Here is a 20,874-nt window from a genome sequence, read left to right on the forward strand (position 1 = left end):
CGTTACGTCGGCAAGTGGATACGTGTTTCGAAAGATTATCTAAGATCGGGTCATGTACATCTTGTCCCGAGCGCTCTACCGTTGCGTCATCATTCGTATAACTCGACAAGTTCAGAAGTACAACACTACCAGAGGTAGAGAAACTTTATTTCCACTTCTGTTTAAGTACTGGTCCATCTTATTTCTTTTATAAAAATAACTGATTTCCGAAACGCAATTTTTCAACGAAAGTTTAAAAGAAAAATAATGACCATTACACACATAAATCTAATATTGCTCTGAGATGAAAATAGCAGCGTGTACAAAGGCTATAGAAAACACACTGTTGTACCTGTACATTCGTTATTTTCTTTACATACAAATTTATTGTAGCTGTAAGGTCAGGGTTTGAAAAAACCCAACTCACCTGGACTCATATTTTTTTTTTTTTTTTTTTTTGAGGGGGGTTGTTTTTTTTTCGAAATATTTTAATATATCTGGGGAAAAGTGTTAAATGTGATTTATATTTCAAGATTGTCATTGTCACAATTTCAACTATTTTCTATTCACTGCTGTTTTGAAAAAATGGTTGCCATTTTAAAATTTTATATTGGATCGCCGAGAAATTATATACAGCAAATTTAGAATGACTCGTATTTCTATTCCGTAAATTTTAAGTTAAGAGATCGAAAATTTCGCTTTGTAGCGTGGATACCAGGTATTGCGAAAAAAATTGCCGCCATTTTGTAATTTTACGTTGGATTGCCGCCATACAGGAAATATAGTGTCTCGTGCTTGTACCTTGAATATTTCAACTTAGAAAATCGAAAATTGCATCCTGTAGTGTGTGTCATACAGGAAGGCAAACGAACAATTGCTGATCGAGTCATCTCAGAAGCCTCAGTAACATTCGCCAAATATGAATACCAAATATATTAATTTAAAACAGATATATTTCATGTTTTACAAAATAAATGTTTCAAAATGTCTTATATAAAATAAACATTTTCTGGTGTAAAATAAATTATTTTATTGTTGAAGTTCACTTCCGATACTTTGTGCGTTCAATTATAGAAGTTTCCCGAGCACTTGTTGCAAGACAGTTCTTTCCTGGAAATTAATTTAAAACAATTAACCATTTTAAAATGGTGTCTGTTTCAGGTAAATTATAGACCTTCAGTTAAGCAGGTACTGCTTCATTGAGCTAGCCATATAGTACACAGAACAATATAGTGGTACATGGGACTATACAATATTCCATAGAGAGTGAATGCATCCAATATAAAAATGGAAACTGGAATTCACTCGTTCAACTTTTCCACGCCTGTATGTACAAAATCTAGCGTATCTGTGAAAAATACCAAATAAAATTTAATCTTGATCTTATGTGAACATCACCAGGAGCTCATGTGGCTCGGATCCCAAGTTAAGCAGGAGGTTCACGTCTTATACAGCCTCGCTGTTGAAAGGGATATTAAAACTCAAAATCAATTATGTGAGGAACACTGTACAAGAGACATTTCACGGTTTCACATGAGAGAATATCTTCTATTGCGCTGAATATTACAAACAGAAACATGTACCAATGACGAATATATATTAGAGTGGTCCAGCATAGAATGGTAAAGAAACAAAGATCTCTATATATAAAGCTTGTATCCAAACACCACTTAAGTAATTTTGTGGCAATTTTCTGTTTTGGTGCTAATTTTACACTTGAGCATGCTATTATATATTACTATTCATAACATATACCACTGAAACATGTTTCATTCAATCAAGAACTATTGCTAGATCAATTTGTCGTGTCTTGTGTAAAATTACAAAAAAGCGGTGTGTGAAAACAAGCTCCTCATATATATACGTTTAAAAGAAAGACAATTATCTAACCAAGAATTTATATATATCAATAATATACTGCATGCAAGCTATACAATGTAGCATAGTGTGGCCAAGTACATGAAACAACATTATTGTATAATATACAAATACGAGTTACACTGTAAAATATTACACCACTCGTTCATTATTCATTACCGAAACATATTAATCTTCATTTGTAAATAGTGCATGACTCCTAAGAATATTATTGTACAGACCTTTAAAAAAGTTCAGAAATACTTAATTTCGAAGTTGGTCGAGGCCCGCCATGTCAGTCTTATATCTCCGAAAATATTTGCAGAGTAATGGTACTCACACTGGAATTTGTTTCAGTATTGTCAAGACGCTAAGGAATTCAATTTGTTGTCATATAGAACACCCTAAACGAGATCTTTAGGAAACGCGGTTTAAACGTGAAGATGGCTCTAAGCAAATGTTCCCTCTTAAGCGATTATTGAGAACCGTATTTACGAACATTTCATAAGACACAAAATTGCTTTTCTTACCTTCTATGCAATACTGAAAGAAGGTTCTAGTGTGTTTCGTTTTCCCGTTCATTCTCTTCAGATGTAACACCAGCTTTGAAACCTTTTTAAGTGTCAGACATTTACTTATAGCCAGTACATGATACACGTATTATCAGAAGGGAATGTCAAAATTTAAATACAAGTAAACGGTTATAGCACATGTAGTTACATATTTTATAACAAAAAATATATTAGTATACAATTTACTTGACTAATTGTAGCAATGTGAAAAAAAAAAAAAAAAAATCATTTCACAAAGAGAAAATTAACTTTACTATTCGTAATTTTTGAAAGCTGTCATATGAAAGAAGAATATAGAAGTAAATATTTTATACATTTTACATTACGATTCTTTTCTTGTGTCACCTAAACCTATCGTTCAGAAACAAGAAATCGAAAACTGCGACATTTTACGAAATAAAGTGAATTACATGCAAAACCTTAGGGATGACACACAACAGACTGGGATAAAAGAGGATAGTGTTTGGAATATATTACGTAACCTCCATGTGCCAAAAAATTACTGTGTAGATATAATGCATGACCTTCTTGAAGGTGTTTGCAATTACGATTGTGTCATATTCTAGACTATTTTATCAACGAAATACGTATTTTCACATTGTCCAATTTAAACGCAAGAATAGCAGTTTTAGCAAGTACCTTAGGCCACCTGAATAAACCAACACCTATTCAGATTTATATCCTTTTAAGGGAAATTACAGTGATAGTAACTGCAAGAGTTCTTCATGTGAATACTTCATATTTGCTTTCAACGCATATTAGTGAACAACACGAAGTACTTAGTTCTCTAAGGTGTTTAACGTGGAAATGAGGCTACTTATAGGTGTGAACCTCTTATCCCACACAGTTTCTATTCCATACATATGATGTTGTATAAAAGTCCACGCCTGCTGGCTCTCCTGTGGGTACTTTCCATTCAAGACGTGAAATGTTTTGAAGCATATATCTACCGCCTTGAGTGCACTTTCCACTTTGTAGATATTTCCTTCTATGCTCACATAAAAATGCTCTGGTTCCAACACATTAGGCGCAACTACAATTGGTTAGGGCTGCACAGTACCTCCTAATCTTATCATTTTCAAATGGTGTGTCTCAAGATCTGAAAGGAGATCCGAACCTTCCTGAAATTATAAATATATGAATGTTATTAGTAATCAGCGTAAAATTGCAGATAGTAGTCATATATCTTAATGTGCATAATCTGTCACTTTAGTTGTAGACAAAAAAAAAAAAAAAAAAAAAAAAAATAATAATAATAATAATAATAATAATTATTTCACTTAAGAAAACATTTTACATCAGTTCAAATATTTTTGCATTGTTCTTGTAGGACATTGTACACTCATAAGCATTTCAAATTTTCCGCATGTTCCTCTTACTTCATATAAATTTACATATACTATATTTCAAACCTATATAATTAAATATCATTAAGCCAATATTGAATAATTTCATGTCCCAATGATGAACACAAGGGAAAGAGTTATACTTTATACTGCCCATATTCTCCATGAGAATGTAAGTAATATTTTCAGGGAATAACATTCCATTATTGGCTTTTAAAAAATCTGAAAAAAAGGTGAAATAACTGAAAATCATATGGAAATGCGAAAAGGATAAAAAAAAAAAAAAACAACTCCACTACTCCAGCTTACAGAACACAGGCTGTCTATACACTGTGTTCTGTAACACGGAGCAATGCAGTTCTTTTCAATTTCCTTTTATATTTTCAACATTCCGCATGATTTTTTACCGTTGTTTCACCTTCTTTATACTTTTCAACCTGATAATGACGCAGTTGTTCAATGAAAATGTTACTTTCATAGAGTGTGCGGTGAGTACTAAACTATATCTTGTGTTTGTCATTGTGATGATCATAATTGATAGCATTTTGTACTTATATAATTTTATGTAAGTCCAGTCAATGTCCTGAGCCTGACTATCCAAAGACCGCATAAACATTTCAGTTAGTACAAATGTGTATGCTAATTTCAAAACTGCAAATTGTCTCACAATCGGTGCACTGAATCTCGGGTTATTAATTTTGACAGTTTACCTACATTTGCGTAAACAGTTGTGATTGCCATTTTTGAGTTCGAGATCATTCGGAAACACGTCTATGAACTTCCTTTGTAATTGAGATAGAGTGTTTATTTTTTCCCTCGTAATCAAATTGGCTTTCAAATAAGCGAGAAATAGTGCAGCCATTCATTCACCACGCTGCACAGGAACTTTAAATATCCCCCTCCCCCCAAAAAAGAAAGTTTAAGAAAAAGCTTACATTATTAAGCACATTATCCTTTGTAAGTTTTCAGCCGATGCTTGAAATTTGGTGAGAATTTTATTTTTTATTCCTAATTTTATAAACACGAATATGATTGAAATACTTGTGAGCATCCTTTCCCCTATTTTCCGACTTGCTTTGATCAAGAGCGCAGTTTTCATTCCAGGAAATGAAGTACACATATTAAAAAGATATGGCGTTATCGTTCCACAATGGGATATGTTTAAGAAAAAAAGAACCCTTGGATTTAAGAGAAATTACTTTTTGAGTCGAAATTAATGTCTCCAATGTCCGTTTCTACATATATATAACAATGAATGCAAAAAAATATTTCCGAAACGTTGAACCTCTCTGTCTCATTACATCTGTTGCTTTCTTTCATAAAACACAACAATCTATAATTTGTTCGCGTATCAATTAAAAAAAAAAAACCCTCATAAAGTAGGAAACATAATTCATAGGGTCAGGTGGGATTATGTTGACACGCTCTACAGAATGTACAGTCGTAAAGAATTCAAACTATGTACGCGGGTTATCTCTAAAAATTACTAAATATTATTCCATTGAGTGATCTATTGAATCCATATATGAAAAACACTCTTGAACACAAACTAACGGTAAAAAAAAAAAAAAAGAAAAAAACCTTCTTCCCAAATCCTTCCATTTCTGTAACAAAAAAACTTTTATTTTCTGTCAGAAACTCTAAAACTTTTATTAAAGCTGTTGAACTATAATGGTAATCCAAAATTCACAATATTAGCCGGTAGTGGACTTTATGGAGTAACAGAATCACCACAAAATTCAACGTATCAAGAGTGTGTGGAGAAGCAGGAGCTGTAAAATGCATGGGGCTATTATGGGCCAACATCTGGGGCTCTTGTAAGACGGCTTTTACGACCCTTGAAATACACTACTTTACTTTGTATGTATACGTAACACATTAATTCTACTTGTACTTTCCTGCTTTTAGGAAATGGTTCACAACAAAATGTTTTTCATTAAACAGCAAAAATATTGTGTTACATATGGTAAACGAAGTATACTGTTTATTTTGTTCAATGCTGAGAAAATAATTATTCAAGTTAAATATTTTACTTTTATTATTATATGGGATCAAAAGTGCATCATTTTGAGATAAAGAAAACCATAATATAAAAAAATTGATTTACGTGTCATCAATAATATGTAGAAGATCCTTTAAAGCTTTGAGTGCTTATTAGCTTAATTTTCATTTTTAAACTTAGAAACTTGGCAACAACAAAGAAACCACTGTAAGATAAATTCTTAGTGAAACAGAACGACATATTTAAAAAAGTTTCAAAAACTGGATGTAATTAAAAGTTTCCATTATTTTCTGAACTGTCGTAGTACTGATTTTGAATAAATACTGTAAATAAAAACTATCCATCACAGAGTCACAAAACTTGGTTTTTCTTTAAGAGAATGTCTGCGACTGTCTTACAGGAGCCAACACACATTCGTATGATCGCCTGGGCTAGAGTGATAAGCATGGTCCGTTATAGCCCCATCATTGTTTCATAATAGCGCCAAATGCGGGGCTATGATACACTATTTTTATTTTTTTAATGCAGAACCTTCAGAATTAAGACCTTAAAATGGTGGAATCTAATAGAATCCTCTGTTCACTATATTCTGACGTTTGTTTGTCTTCCTAGCATTAATAATACAGCAGTTATGGCAAAAGATTTTTGTATCTCAAAACAAAACCACCTGACCCTACTTATTATTATTAGGGAAAGTGGTCACTCCGATTTATCCATACTTTTGTATTTACATACCTTTACATGAAAAATGAAGGCCTGCTGCGACTGTATCTTTGACGGTTTCCACACGCCACTTTTTTTTGTCTTTTCGGTTCATAGACGTCAGAACAGGTGGAAAATATCTGCCCAGTGGCATAAGTAATAGTAGTGTTCTGGATCCTGTAAAAGATACAAGCATGCCATATTAAAATATATTTCAGACGTTCTAACGACACTCGCAGGAGTTCTAATCATGTTACTACTTACTCTTCCAGGCAACTCCCAAATATTTCTTACCGGCTCTCCCCTGGATTCTTGCTCACGGAGGTTAAAACATTAGTAAGAAAAATAAAAATAAAAACAACCCAAGAAATAATAGGAATCGAATTAATAGACTGGAGAGCCGTGTTGTAGACACATTATCAAGATCGTACGCCGACATTTCTTCATTAAGGGTCTTCAACACCCGTGACGTTACTGCCAATTTTACAGTTTTTCTGTAATATCTTCAACACAAATAAAATTAATCGAAAAGCAAAAACACAGTGCACTACACGTTGTTATTTTGTATGTAGTAACGTTATCACGACTCAACTATCTGCTTTCACTTTGCAGCTGTTTATCGATTTTGCATTTATTTGCGGGTTTATAAATACCTGCACAGCGAAAGCAGATAGATGAGTCGTGATAACGTTATCACAGTAATATTGTCTAGTGCTCTGTGTTTTTTCCTTTCAGTTACTTTTATTCATGTTGAAAATATTGCAGAATAACTAAAATTTCTGTAGTTAATTTTGCAAGTGTTGAAGACCCTTAATTGCATTCCTTCCATGTCCATGATTGTAACATATGACGAACACATCATCTAAATGTAACATGCAAATAGTTACAAGAGATTTCATAAATATAAGATCTTAGATCATTTGAAACAAATACCTTTAGTACCCTATGAAAGATTTTTCAAAGTTTTTATGGGTGTATAAAGCAGGGGTTAGGTTATATGATTTAAAGCTCTTCATTACTTGTGGTGTGATATTAAGAAATAAGTCTTTTTTTTTTCTTTTTTTTTTTTTTTTGTAAGTAAGGTAAGTGCACCAATGGCTGACACTGCTCCAAAAGCTGACACTTTTATCTTAAATTGAACATTATAAGATTATTTGTGATCATTAACAGATTTATGAACGCACACACCTTTCTTGGTGGTTTGGCAACATTTTGCTTAATCGTGGTTAATTTGCGCCCCAACTGATAGAAGTGTGCCAAAGTTGAATTACGTGCTATCAGAAAATAACAGAAGTGAGAAGAATTCTTGAAAAATACGGTAAGCCTACTTACGTCGTTATTTTTATGTTAATTAATTATTTGTTTCTAGTTCAGTAGTATGTTGAATATGTATAGTGTTGGTGAAACAGGGTAGTGAATCTCTGGAGGAAAATTTTGTTAAAATTCATACTCTAAAACTTCAGGAAGGGGGTGTCAGGTATTGGTGTGATTTTGTGTAGGATTTTCCAGTAGCTGACACTGCATGTCAGGAATTGGTAAACAGCATAACGACATTAAATTATGAATTTCATACATAATTTACACGAGAAAGTAACACTTGTCTTCTGTTATCAATTTCACTAAATTTAGATGCATCGGTCCAAAAGCTGACAGGGGTTATCACTTATTGGAGCAATAAAATATTGTTTTGTACCAAGACCTGACGAAAAAAATTCATTGAATTTGAGCAACGCAATGAGGCAAACATCGTTATTTTACAGAAAAAAGTATTTTGTAGTTGTTCTAAACATGTTTAAGACAAAAAATTCATGACCTGCTTTTCTTAACTTTTCATTGTTTAGAACAGAAAAATGAAATGAAATCTTTGAGTTTTACGTCCCACGGTTATGCCGGTGAGGCTAAAGGAGACGGTGATGAAGAGTAATGAATGAAATGGTGGAATGAAGAAAGTGGGAGGAAACGGGAGAACCCCGAGAAAACCCACGCACACTTTGTTTGTCCACCACAAAGTTCACTTCGCGGGGGCTGGGATCGAACCCTGGACCCCAAGCACCAGAGGTGAACGCTCTACCACTGGGCCATCGCGGCCCCATTGTTTAGAACAGAGATAGATAGTGTTACTTCCTCCTCTTGTTGGAAAATTGGATTACCCGAGGTGTGTGAACTTGTTGGAACAGCCAACAGTATTTTATCCAGGCACCTTAAGATCCATCCAGAATTCTTAACGCAGACGAGACTGCATTCTTTCTATGTCCAAAAGGAAATAGTGTTAATTCGTAAGGAAGAAGAAAATATATACACATGCAAGCAATGATCAAAACGAATGTACGATAACGTTGGTTATAGCTAGTGGATCGGGTATTTTGGCTTCCCCCTCCCCCCAATGGTTTTATACAGTTACAAACGAATAACAGCTTCTGTAGTTAATATAGTGCCTAAGAATTGGGGTATTGGTAGGTCTGAGTCAGGTTGGATGACAGGAGATATATATATATATATATATTTTTTTTTTTTTTTTGAATATATGACTAATGTGTTTCAACCCTGGCTTGAAAAATCAAATAGCAAAACTCCTGTGTTGGTTTTCCTTGATGGTCATGCATCGCATCTCAGTGAGCCTCTAAGTTTTTTTTTTTTTTTTTTTTTTTTTTATAACAATGGTAACTTGTAGCTTTGTATCTGAATTCCACTCATGTTTTTCAACCAATGGATATTTCAGTTTTCCATCCAGAGAAAAGAGCGCCTGGAAATGTGGTGTGCATCAGTGGAGCATCGAACATGACGGTAGAAAGCTGAGAAACTGAGAGTTTGCCTCTCTTTTGAAAGAAAAACAATGAAAATATCAATTACACCAACTACAATACGAAATTTATTCAGAGCATGCGGTCTTAACCCATTCAACGCTGATAATGTAGACTATCAAAATTTCATGAATGGAGGAACAACTCTAGAACTCTCTATAAGGAAACGAATCACGGCCAAATAAATGAATTCTTATGTTTCCTAGAACAATGAACTGCTACTGAGAAAGTTAAAAAATTCTCCGATGGTGATGGCACGTGGTTAGGCAACATATAATATAAATTTTTTTTTCCTTCTGTTGAAATCTATAAAGCTGCATGCAGAAAATGTGTAACGGATGTGATCCTCCACCCAGAATAGACAACGAATAAGTTACGGAAGAAATATCTACTCATCAAAATACAGATGAAACTACTAACATATCAATTCCAAGCATTTCAGAACCTACAGGAACTGACGTTCCTACGCAGGAACAAATTACAGAAGTAACTGAAATTTCTACTCATCAAAAAAGAAGTGAAACTCCAAGGACTCAATTCCAAGGACTTCGAACACTACAGAAACTGACGTTCCTACCAAAGAACAGGAAGCAAAGGAAAATACTCTAATTTTCTCATCATTTGAAAGAGATTTATTTTGGCAGAGTGGAAGAAATATCATGAAAATAAGCGAAAGGAAAAGGAACGTATCCAGGGACAAAAGGGAGATAAAGAAAGCAAAAAGAATTAGCGAAGGTCAAGGAAGAGAAAAAACTAAAAGTTCGACGAAGGAGAAAATGTGGCATTTTCTTCGAAGAATCATCCGACTCCTCCATTGAGCTTCAACTTGAATCTGACGGAAACAGTGGCGATTGGTATCAGGGAAGGTCGTCAACCAGTGGAAGTGAGTCCGAGGGCAATTTTCACGTCAATGATTATGTAATTGTTCAGTATGAAAGTGAATATTTTCCAGGAAAGGTTTTGAAGACCGAGCAAAACGAAGCTTTCTTCAAAGTCATGCTGAAGACTGCATATGGCTGGTATTGGCCGAAATTTGAGGACAAGCTATGGTGTGCATATGAAGACATTTTGGGAAAAATTAATACCTAAATATGATTCCCAGATGGGTGCATATCTGATAGAAGAAATTGAGAAATACCATGTTAACAAAAGGTAAGAAATGTCTTGGAATTTAAAATGGATACATTTGAATAAGTACCCAAAGAGCAGATTCTACCTATTATAAGTACTGTTACTTCTATTTAACCTATATTTTGAAAGAATATTTGATGTTATTCTTACTAATAAATGATTTCATTTTACTGTCAGCTTTCGGTACATTACTATGTCAGGCACTGGATCATTAGTATTTTCTGTGTGTCAGCAACTGGTACAAGTGGGTTATGTTCCACATAAATTTCAGTAACTCACACATGTTTATCTGAAGGTCTCATATAAATTGAAAACCTTTCCTTAAACTTAAACCTTTCAGTTATTATAGCCATAATCTTTCTATGTTGTTTTATTTAAAAACCAAAGCGTTAACTTTAGAAATGCATCCTTAAAGTGTCAGCTATTGGTGCTGTTACCTTATCTGTGTTTTGTGGAATGTGGATAACTGATGCAGGTAAGAGATAAAATATAACTTATTACATTAATATTGAAACGCAGGATCTCAGAAACAATTAGCGATGTCGAATATACATGGTGAGTAAAAAAAGGCTCTTAACACCTCAATATATCACCACGCTAGGTCAAATGTGGAAATGGTGTCAATGAATCACCACATCAAAAATGAATTATCAACACCATCTAGGCTGTCGATGGTAAGGGAGTGGTCGATCACGTGCATAGTACCAGCCTGTTTCCGCCTTGTTGTGCTGATCAATGCCTTTCTCCATTTATACGTCGGAGACTACAATAGGGATATACTTTAGATGCTGAAATACTTTTTGCGCCAACCTCTACAGTATGTATAATTCAGAATGTGTTATGAAATTGTAGTTAACAGCATCTTAATACATTGAACCTTATTCCAGAGAGGATGAAGAGAAAACGTAATTGTTTTAACCTGTGAATATACGAAACGATCACTCCCATAATTTGCATTTAGTTAGTTTGACGCTTCAACTCATATTCAATATGATCTGATTAATATAATTTTATTTTCATTAACGTGTATTTTCAACTACGGAGGAAACATTAATAATTTACCTACAAAGCTTGCACTAGTTCCACTGCTTCTGGAGCTGTGTATGTGGTACTCTCAAAAATTCTTTCTAATTTTGGACTTTCATCTCCCATCTCGAATAGAACAGTATCTCTTTGTCGGGGTATGTGTGACGGAAATCAGCATCCACCTGAAAAGAAAAGAAAAAAAGTAAATTATTAACCTTCATTGTAGAACGGATAAATGCGTATAAAGAGTAAATGTTATTACCATTGATTATTACAGGATCATATTTTTCTTTAAACGAATCAAAGGATCTTATATTATACGAATGATTGAAATCATGGGTTTCATTATCTGAGAAATGGTGTGGTGTTATTATAGACATCACACACCTAATTTATAGACACCAGGCAGGGTACTATATAATTTCTTTCCAGTCTACTAAACGAGACAAATGTCAACATGATGATAATATATAGTTTTAACACTTCATTCCCAATTCCTTTTGCCGGTTTTTGTGATCGCCGAAAGACATCATTCCTCTGACATGAGACAGGCTTATAGGCCACAGTTGCCACAAATGTCCAAGACTGCTTGCAACAATGGCAAGAGAGAGAGTTGGTCCTTTTGTTACTAGGGAGGACAATTTTTTTAATTTTCTTTTTAACTATGATTCTATAGTGACAAGGAAACATCTTATATTAATAGTAGCACTGTCCAATCAAACAATGCGATTCGATAGAGGAGTGAAGAAACGTGAGAAATCCGAAGTTTTAGGGGCCGACACCCAGAAACACAGGAGATACAGAGGAAAGAAGTATCCAGAATCATGTGAAGATAGCAATGCAAAAGATACACTGACACAGAAAGAACTTCAAAATGATTATGTGAAATGCCCAAATGTTGAAATGCACTCTTTCGAATACGATAATTAGTATTGGTAATAATGTGATATCGCGCGCACACACACACACTATACTATATATACTATACTATATATAGGGTGTTAATGAACTAGACCGACACACTGAAACAGGTAATTCCTCACATCAAAAATCCATATGGGCCTGTGGTCAAAAGTGCATAATTTCGGAGTCTTGGGCTGCCGAATACGAGGAAGAATGAAATATAAAGATCCATAGCTCTACTGTTATAGGAACTATCGTAGTCGGGTCAAAACATCACTTAAAAACTAGGATATGCCCTATGCAAATATCCATGTTTTACAATCATCTAGTACATTTTAAATACGTTTCAGAGAGGCAAATGATGAGTACTCAGAAAATATTAAGTACGCCCAAACTGTTTCTCAAAAATTGTCGCGCAAGTACCAGAAGATTGTTAAAGATGGATATTACGAATAAAAAAGTACTCTTCGATAAAAAGAATTCAAATCGGTTAAGCGAAACATCCGGGACAGCTAAAATAACGTTATAAAATATAAAAATTACAATTTAAAAAATACTCTTTTATATATGATATACACAAGAAATGTATTCGACAAGCAACAATTAAAATCCTGAGAAACAGTGAGAATAACAGAAACATTTAAGGTGAATACTACCTTACCTTGAACTACTGGAATACCATCTGAACTTCCTTGATTGCTACAATTTCCTTGACTGCTTCGCTTTTGCGACTCAGAATACTGCTTTCACGGAGAGATCTTTTTCTGTTGTCATATTTATCACATAGTTTGCTAAAATTTTCCTTTCTTGGGTCAGAGAGTGGGGATTGTAATATGTATGCTGTAAAACACAAATGAAAATAGGAACTTCATTTCAGTCAATATTCTTTTAATACTGAATCATACATGTAGTTAACATATAAGCATTTACCAGAAACATGCAGAAATGCGTCTTTCTCTGGTGACAAAACCACATATACATATTATTATTTAATATATGATAATTATTCCTGCCTTCATTTAACAAAATAAAAGAAATAAGTTTAAAACACAAGCAAATAAAATAAGAAAAGTGAAGGAAGGACATGTGAAATGAACCAAATTTCATACATACCCTTTTCTCTTACCTTTCTGGCGTTTCCTGTGAGCTATTTCCTGAGCGCGTCACACCTGAGACAAATGACCGCGAAAAGAAGTCACATTATGGCCATATATGTTACGATAAAAATCTGTTACTTGCCTTCTGTGACTAAGAGAAATCCCGAAAGAATCCTACTTTAAAAGGACAGCGCAATAAACATTTCTACACAATCACTAAATACCCCACCGAAAAGGAAAGGCAGTACCGCCCACAACGAAGGTTACAGCACGGAGCTCGTCAAGGAATACAATAAAACATAAAAGATAGCAACTGGCATTTTACTGCTTGATGAATATATGCCTCCTTCACATTTAATCTTTCAGTATTACTGTACCACTGCCGTAATATGAGAAATGACAGAAGAAAGCGTGAATTTGTTTATCGACTGTATTACTTCGGAAGAAGAATTATTTTGGATGCACTAAAATGTTTCATCACTGAGGTTAGGCAGTTTTCAATGCTGTAATATATACAGAAGAATTGAAGGAGATAGAGAAAGAATAATGTTTACTTATTGAAAATACCAATTTCTAACAGAGATCAAACAACTGAATACGTAGAAGAGTATTTATTTATTTATTTTTTTTACAAACTTTATTTTCTGTTGGAGAAAGGTCAACAATAGCTTCACTTATTCTGATGAAAGTTTCACTCGTAATCCTGTGAAGTATGAAATTATAAATTAATATTAATAAAATTACACTTCATGCCCCCAAAGAAAGAAAAATGGAAGAATACAAGAGAAGTAACTAAATATTCGATTAAATTAGACATCTTTATTACAATTATGACGAAATAACATTATCATCACATAGTGGCTGTAGTGTAAACTTTTACTTATGTTTTATGGTGTGCATTTTGATAAGGGACAATAATGATACCGAATACAATATGAACAATAAAATTTATAATGAACAATAAGAACTACTTCCCGGAACAAATACGTACTTGTCGTAATGTGAGAAAAAAAATCGTTTATATTGTGTTGGTTTGATATGCAATGACTCCTTGCTGTCACTCCTTTAAAAGATTCAAATTAGTCCCGGGGAAGGAAGTAAAAACGAACTGAAATCTTTAAGTTTTACGTCCTACGGTTATGCCAGTTAGGCTAAAGGAGACGGTGATTATGAGAAATGAATGAAATGAAGATAATGGGAGGAAACGGGAGCACCCCGAGAAAACCCACGAACACGGTGCCTGTTCACCACAAAGTCGACATAGCGCGAGCTGGGATCGAACCAGAGACCCCAGGCACCGGAGGTGAACGCTCTACCACTGAGCCACCATGCCCCCGGGAAAGGAAGTAGCCTAAAACCTATAACTTACATATCATCTCGGAATTCAAGTGCTTTCTCTACAAACACAGGATGGATAATCGTAAGTACAGCGTGAGTACAGCACCAGTAATTCTAACAAATGAAAATGTAAACAACTACTTTTATTTACACAAGTTTATGAACATTTAGATGTGTTCCACCAGTAACTGTATACCTGAAAACAGGGTTGGCAAAAACCCTGGCTTTTATTGAAAAAAAAAACAGGTTTTTTGGTTTAAACCCGGTTTTTTTGGTTTAAATAATTTACTCTATGTATTTATATTAGATATGGACAGAAATTAGTTTGCTTCGCCTTGGTGTTATTATACAACAACAAGGTTATGTTGGAAGGGGTCACATAAGCTTAAAGCGGAATCTCGACTTACATCTAAGAGAAACTATCCTTTTGGACACGAAACTGGGACCAATTGGTCACAAATGCGATTGCCGACTCACTCACGAAAGACTCCTGATAAAAATACGTTGTACTCATCTTTACATAGGCGTACTTGTTAACGTAAATGTCAAGAGGCATTTCAAAAGGACAAAAAGATGAACAGTTACAGAAGTAGAATTATATATAAATCGTGAAACTCCCGTTTTAGCCATTGGGAAAATCCTGTTTTTACTTTAAATGTAAAATTTGTATTTGTATGTAAAATTTTAAGGTCAACATATCATAATCACTACGCTAAAACTGAGGTATTAAATTACAAATTTGGTATGAATATATCATTCAATAAAATTAAAACAAAGTCCAAATTAATGTTGGAAGCTACGTAGGCAGTTGATAAATTTTGCCAATTTCTATCAATATATTTAAGCAACCTTGGCTTCTTTATAAAACAACAGGCACTCATTCAAGTAGAAGTGTATAATTTGGTTTGATTTTGTATGTTTAGGCTTAACATTCTTATGAAATACCACGGTTATCACGGAGAACACTTTCACTTAATGGGACACCTCGAATCGCTACTTGGTTTACACTTGAAAGATGGGTTGTGGTTCGACCAAGAATTGAACACTGGACCCCTTGATTAAAAGGTGAAAAGTAAATAAACGTAATGCGGATGGTTTGATATGTGGAAACGTCACCATTAAGTCCACACGATTTAAAGGTTTTTTTTTTTTAAACCACCTTGGTTTAAACCAGCCAACCCTGGTGTTAATATACAACAACCAGGTTATGCTGGAAGGGGTTACATAAGATTAAAACGAAATCCAAACCGCTTCTCGGCTTACATCCAAGAGAAATTGTCCTCTATTTGAACTCGAAACCGGGATTAACTGGCGATACGTCTGCCAAATCACTCACAAAGGACTTCTGATAAAAAATACGTTGTACTGATCTTTACATACTTGTTAGTATAATTGGCAAGAGCCATTTCAGAAGGGAAAAAAAAAAACAGTTGCACAAATGAAATTATTATACAGAATTACATATGGACAATTTCAAAATATTGCAGAGTTCAGAAGAAATATTTTAGTCCAAGTTAGTTTACTACGACTTTTATTAGTCCAAGTTAAAGAAATGCAACGACTTAATTTGCATATCAGCAATAAAAGTGAATAAAGATACGAATTAATTTAAGTCCACTTTGGTTCTGACCCATTTATACATAAATAGATACCAAAGATATTTCTGATTTCAATAACTGCCTCTCGTGGGGTTTGTATGACCCCCCCCCCCAAAAAAAAGTACAGCACTTCGATGTATTTTACCAATAGTAAACATTATTAAAACGAAACAATATTTAGAATTTTTCTTTGATTGCAATTGCATAACAATAATAACAAACTATAAAGAAATCACAAAAGAAACATTCATAAACTTATAAAAAGAACAAAAGTTGCTTTTGTAGCATAATTTCTTTGAGTACTGAATGAGGAATTTAGGTCTGAATACAATACGAATAATATATGGGAGTGAAACGTGATAACCCACAAATGTATGTTTATCAAGATTTTACGAACACTTACATTTTTTTGCGAACATTTTTGTTTTTTGGTTTAAATCAGTTTTTTTTTTTTTTTTTTTTTTTGAAAAAACCAGTTGGTTTAAACCACCTTGGTTTAAACCAGCCAACCCTGAATGAAAATGAAAAGAACTTCAGTTGATTAGTTACAAAAGTAAATAATTAAAAAAGTATTTCACCAAGAGCTTTCTATTCAAGACTCACAGTATAGGACCTGGAAATTGAGGTGAGTTGATTTTAACGTCCCTTTCAGCAACAAGGCACTATGAGACGGGACCTACTGATTAACCTGGAATTCGAACCGCATGAGCTCCCACCGGGAATCGCACCCGGGTCTCCCACGCCAAAGGCGGGTACGCTAACCGCTTAGCCACGAAGGAGCTCAGACCTGCAAATTGTCAGGGGTACACAACTGGACAAGATATATATACCGAAAGAGACAAGAGAAATGAATATACCTTGTATTCGGTCCAACGTGGCGAATTATGACATCACTGAGTAATTGTCGTGTTCGTTGATTTAAACATCCTTTTGTTTTGTATACATTCAATACTTCTCTTCCTTCTAGGTAAGAGTTCAATATGCAGGCCAAATTCTGTAAGCAAAAATGTAGTGCTTACCAAAACAGCATTACACCTGGCAAGAAAACAGTTCGCATATACGAGGATGGACTGATAAGTTCTCGGCCCGACCCAGAAGGACTTGAGCTGCAGGCATGAAAGTGTGAGGCTATTCAACATAGTCCCCTCGAAGGTCAACACACTTGGCACTTCGATGCAGCAACTTCTCCATCTCCCCCCCCCCCCCAAGAAAAAAATTCTCAAGGTCTGGAAAAAACTGTTCCGCAGTTGTTATCACCTCTTCATCACTGTGAAATTTCTGTCCTTTCAGTGCTGTTTTGAGTTTTGGAAACAGATAATAATCAGTAGGGGCGAGATCTTGCAAGTAATGTGGGTGGTCAATGCACTAAAACACTAGGTCTCTCAGAAAACCCATTGTTCTGCCAGCCTTGTGGACAGGAGTATTGTCCTGCAAGAGCAAGACACCTCGTGTCAACTTTCCCCGGCGCTTTTCTTTAATAGCGTCCTTTACCTTAGCCAGCAAACTGCAGTACTCTGCAGTTATGGTTTGGCCCTTTGGAAGGTAGTCTGAGAGCAAAACACCATAATATCGAGGCAAGCACCTTCCCTACGGACTTTTGTGCTTTGAATTTTTTTGGCCGTAAGAGATCCTGAGTGGCGCCACTCGCATGACTGCTGTTTGGTTTCCGGATCAAAGTAATGCAACCACGTTTTATCCTGGGTAACAAGCCGATTTAAAAAATCGTCCTTGGAGTTCGCAAAATGCCGCAAAATCACCTGCGATGATCTCACACCTTCGCGTTTGTGATCCGCGTTCAAACATTTCGGAAGCCATTTCGCAGAAAGCTTGCACATGTCCAACTGACCATGGATTATTGACCCAACACGTTCTTCGGGTATGTGCACTTCGTCAGCTATCTCCTGAAGCGAAATCCGTCTGTTGCTCAAAATCAGGTCATGAATCTGGTCCACTTTTTCCGGAATTGACACTGACACTGGCCTACCACACGTGTCACCCTCTTCTGTTGAAAATTCACCATGCTTGAAGTTCGCACACCATTTCTTCACAGTGGAGTATGAAGGACACTGTTCACCCAATGGGTGTAGCATGCAACCATGGATTTCCTTGGGTGCCCTCTGTCGCAGGAAGAAGAACTTCATAACACCTCGCAACTCCTCTTTGGTGAATTTGACAGCTGGCTCCGCCATGGTTCATTCAATTACCTGTAAAATAAAAACCGTTCATGGTAGAATCGTGAAATTTGGTACGGTAACATATAAAAGATCAACATTTCACATGACATCAATTACATCAGGATAGTACATTCGGAAGAGGGTCGGGCCGAGAACTCCTAACATTGTACAATTCCATGTAGGATAAAGAGATGGACAGAATGAAGTGAGATACCCAAAAAATTACAGCTATCTTTTATGAGAAACATTAAAACACTCAAAGTGATCCTGTTATACAATATGTACACGAAATCGATCGAAAACCGTGTGTGTCGGACAGACATGTTAGTTCTCGGAATGTTTTGAAGTTGAACATATCAACTATGATCTTCTCCTGAAATAGGAACATGCTCTATGACAGTCTGGCAATCTGAAAATATAATGTTGACCATAAACATGCAGAAAAATAAAACCGAAGTGAAAGGTAATCAATTCATAGCAATAACCTATCAAACTTTATAATCTACACATCTAAAACGTTTCGAAGACTGTGATAGGAAATTAGAAAAATTAAAGCATGGTGACATTATTCGCTTAGACATGTACATCTTGAGCATGTGCGAGGCACACAGTAGTGACAAAACTTAACGTACTTTTTTCGCTAACCGTATTTTCAAAAAAAATAATACATTCGAAAAATCATACTTACGAAAGTGTTTTTAAAAACACAATCACAAGTTTTCTGTTTTGTTCAAGCACCATTTTTGATCTGAAAATAATGTAGCATTCAGTACCAAATAGGAGTTGAATATTTCAAACATCAAAGTGTGAGCAGTGTTTGGAATGTTTGGTTACTTTTTGCCCAGGAAATTGTACCTTTTAAGGGACTTACAAATATTCAAGTTTTGGAGGAGTGAACATAAGCTACTCGTTTAATTCTTTTGAGCGCCTTAGAAACAATACCAGAAGGTAAACGTTAAGTCTGAGTACTCAAGTAAGCAACTTATTACATCCTAATGAAATGATATTCAACATTAAGAAACAAAAAACACCGTTTACTTCTACAATAATGCTGAAAAAAGTAGAAAGGAATTCTTACATGATTCTGCCACAACGTTAGAAATTTCAGTGTTTTTACTGGTTGAGCTGCTACAACTACTAGCTGTTAAGTTGTCTATTAGACTATCGGGCTCAAAGTTTACAGCCATGTTGTAAGCGTTCAATATGTGTTACTAATCTCTCTCTCTCTCTCTCTCTCTCTCTAATATGATTTTTTTTTTTAAAAAAAAGCTATTACATATAAAAGTAGAGAAGAAATTGGTGGAATATTCTATCGAGCCTTCGATGTGAAATTTGATGTATTTGAGGAATTACTGGACCATCTACCGTTGTATGACACTGCATGAACGAATGGGAAAAGTAATGACTTCATAGCTTAGGTAGAAGTAAATCTTTTAGTTTTTTTTTTTAACCGTTCACTTACTACTGATGTTTTTTTTTCAGTTGTTACGATTAAAATACATTTAAAAGTAACCAAAGCATGATTTCAATCACAATTGCAACCGCTATCTCTGAAAAAGCAAACTGTGAAGAGACCCGGGATCCTAAGAAACTCTCTCTTCCCTCAGGTGAATTATGATCACAACTTGCTACAGATGATGTAGGTGATGGAAACGTTGGAGATAACTGTCTGTCCTGTTGTTCCTTATATTCTTGGTATTTAAAAAAAATCATTCTAGGGCCAATTTTTGGTATAATCTCCTTGACATTTGTCGTCAGGTAAAGGTGCAAATGATTCATCGTCTATTTCTTCCTTTGAAAAGAAAAGAAAAGGGAACATTGTTTACATAAGCAAACTAAAAAATGATCCATAAAAAAAAGGTGTATTAAACTTGACTTACATTGTGATATTCAGGGAGGTCTATTTCTCTTCTTAAGCGCTTGTAACTTGTACACTAATAGACAAAAAAAAAGCTGAACTTATGCACCATTTAAATATTGCAGGAGGGGGGGCACCGTTTAACATACTAGCTAATACCACCAGAGAGAGCTAACAGCTAATACCGTGGCATCAAAATTTATTGAAGGTGCCATAAATTCTAACAGAGATCCCCCTTCGGATCTTGATTTTTTGCCTCTAGCACTCTCCTGTAATCCAACTGTCATACGTGTTGTCTCTCATCCACTGTAATAGCCAACAATATGTTCTATTGATTAGGGTTGCCGAACGTCCCGGTTTTCAATGAAAGAATTAACTGTCGTCCTGAAAAAGGCTTTCGGGACGCCTGTTTGTCACGGTTTTCGTTCTTCAGATTGAAAAAAAACATGCAAGAACTAGTACGTCTCAGCTAAAAACGTAACGTTTTTTG

The 20,874-nt window shown here is 34.9% G+C and overlaps 1 protein-coding gene across 7 annotated transcripts in view; it reads right to left on the reverse strand.

The window, feature by feature from the left end:
• Positions 1–1,025: 1,025 nt before the first annotated feature.
• Positions 1,026–20,874, reverse strand: part of LOC145674276 (BTB/POZ domain-containing protein 8-like) — a 257,841-nt gene continuing 237,992 nt past the window's right edge. For 5 of the 7 annotated variants that reach the window (XM_081744118.1, XM_081744116.1, XM_081744115.1 and 2 more), the window contains 3 exons: positions 17,210–17,346; positions 12,981–13,159; positions 11,555–11,598 (listed from right to left, as the gene is read on the reverse strand). The gene's annotated coding sequence lies outside the window, so the exon portion shown is untranslated. Of the gene's footprint in view, positions 3,530–6,491; positions 6,636–11,452; positions 11,599–12,980; positions 13,160–17,209; positions 17,347–19,604; positions 19,766–20,874 lie in introns of those variants that run through there. The other 2 variants (XR_014128880.1, XM_081744114.1) reach the window with 2 other exon arrangements.

Source organism: Thermobia domestica, chromosome 17 (genome assembly GCF_964235325.1).
Source record: "Thermobia domestica chromosome 17, izTheDome1.hap1.1, whole genome shotgun sequence".
Classification (NCBI taxonomy): Eukaryota; Metazoa; Arthropoda; class Insecta; order Zygentoma; family Lepismatidae; genus Thermobia; species Thermobia domestica.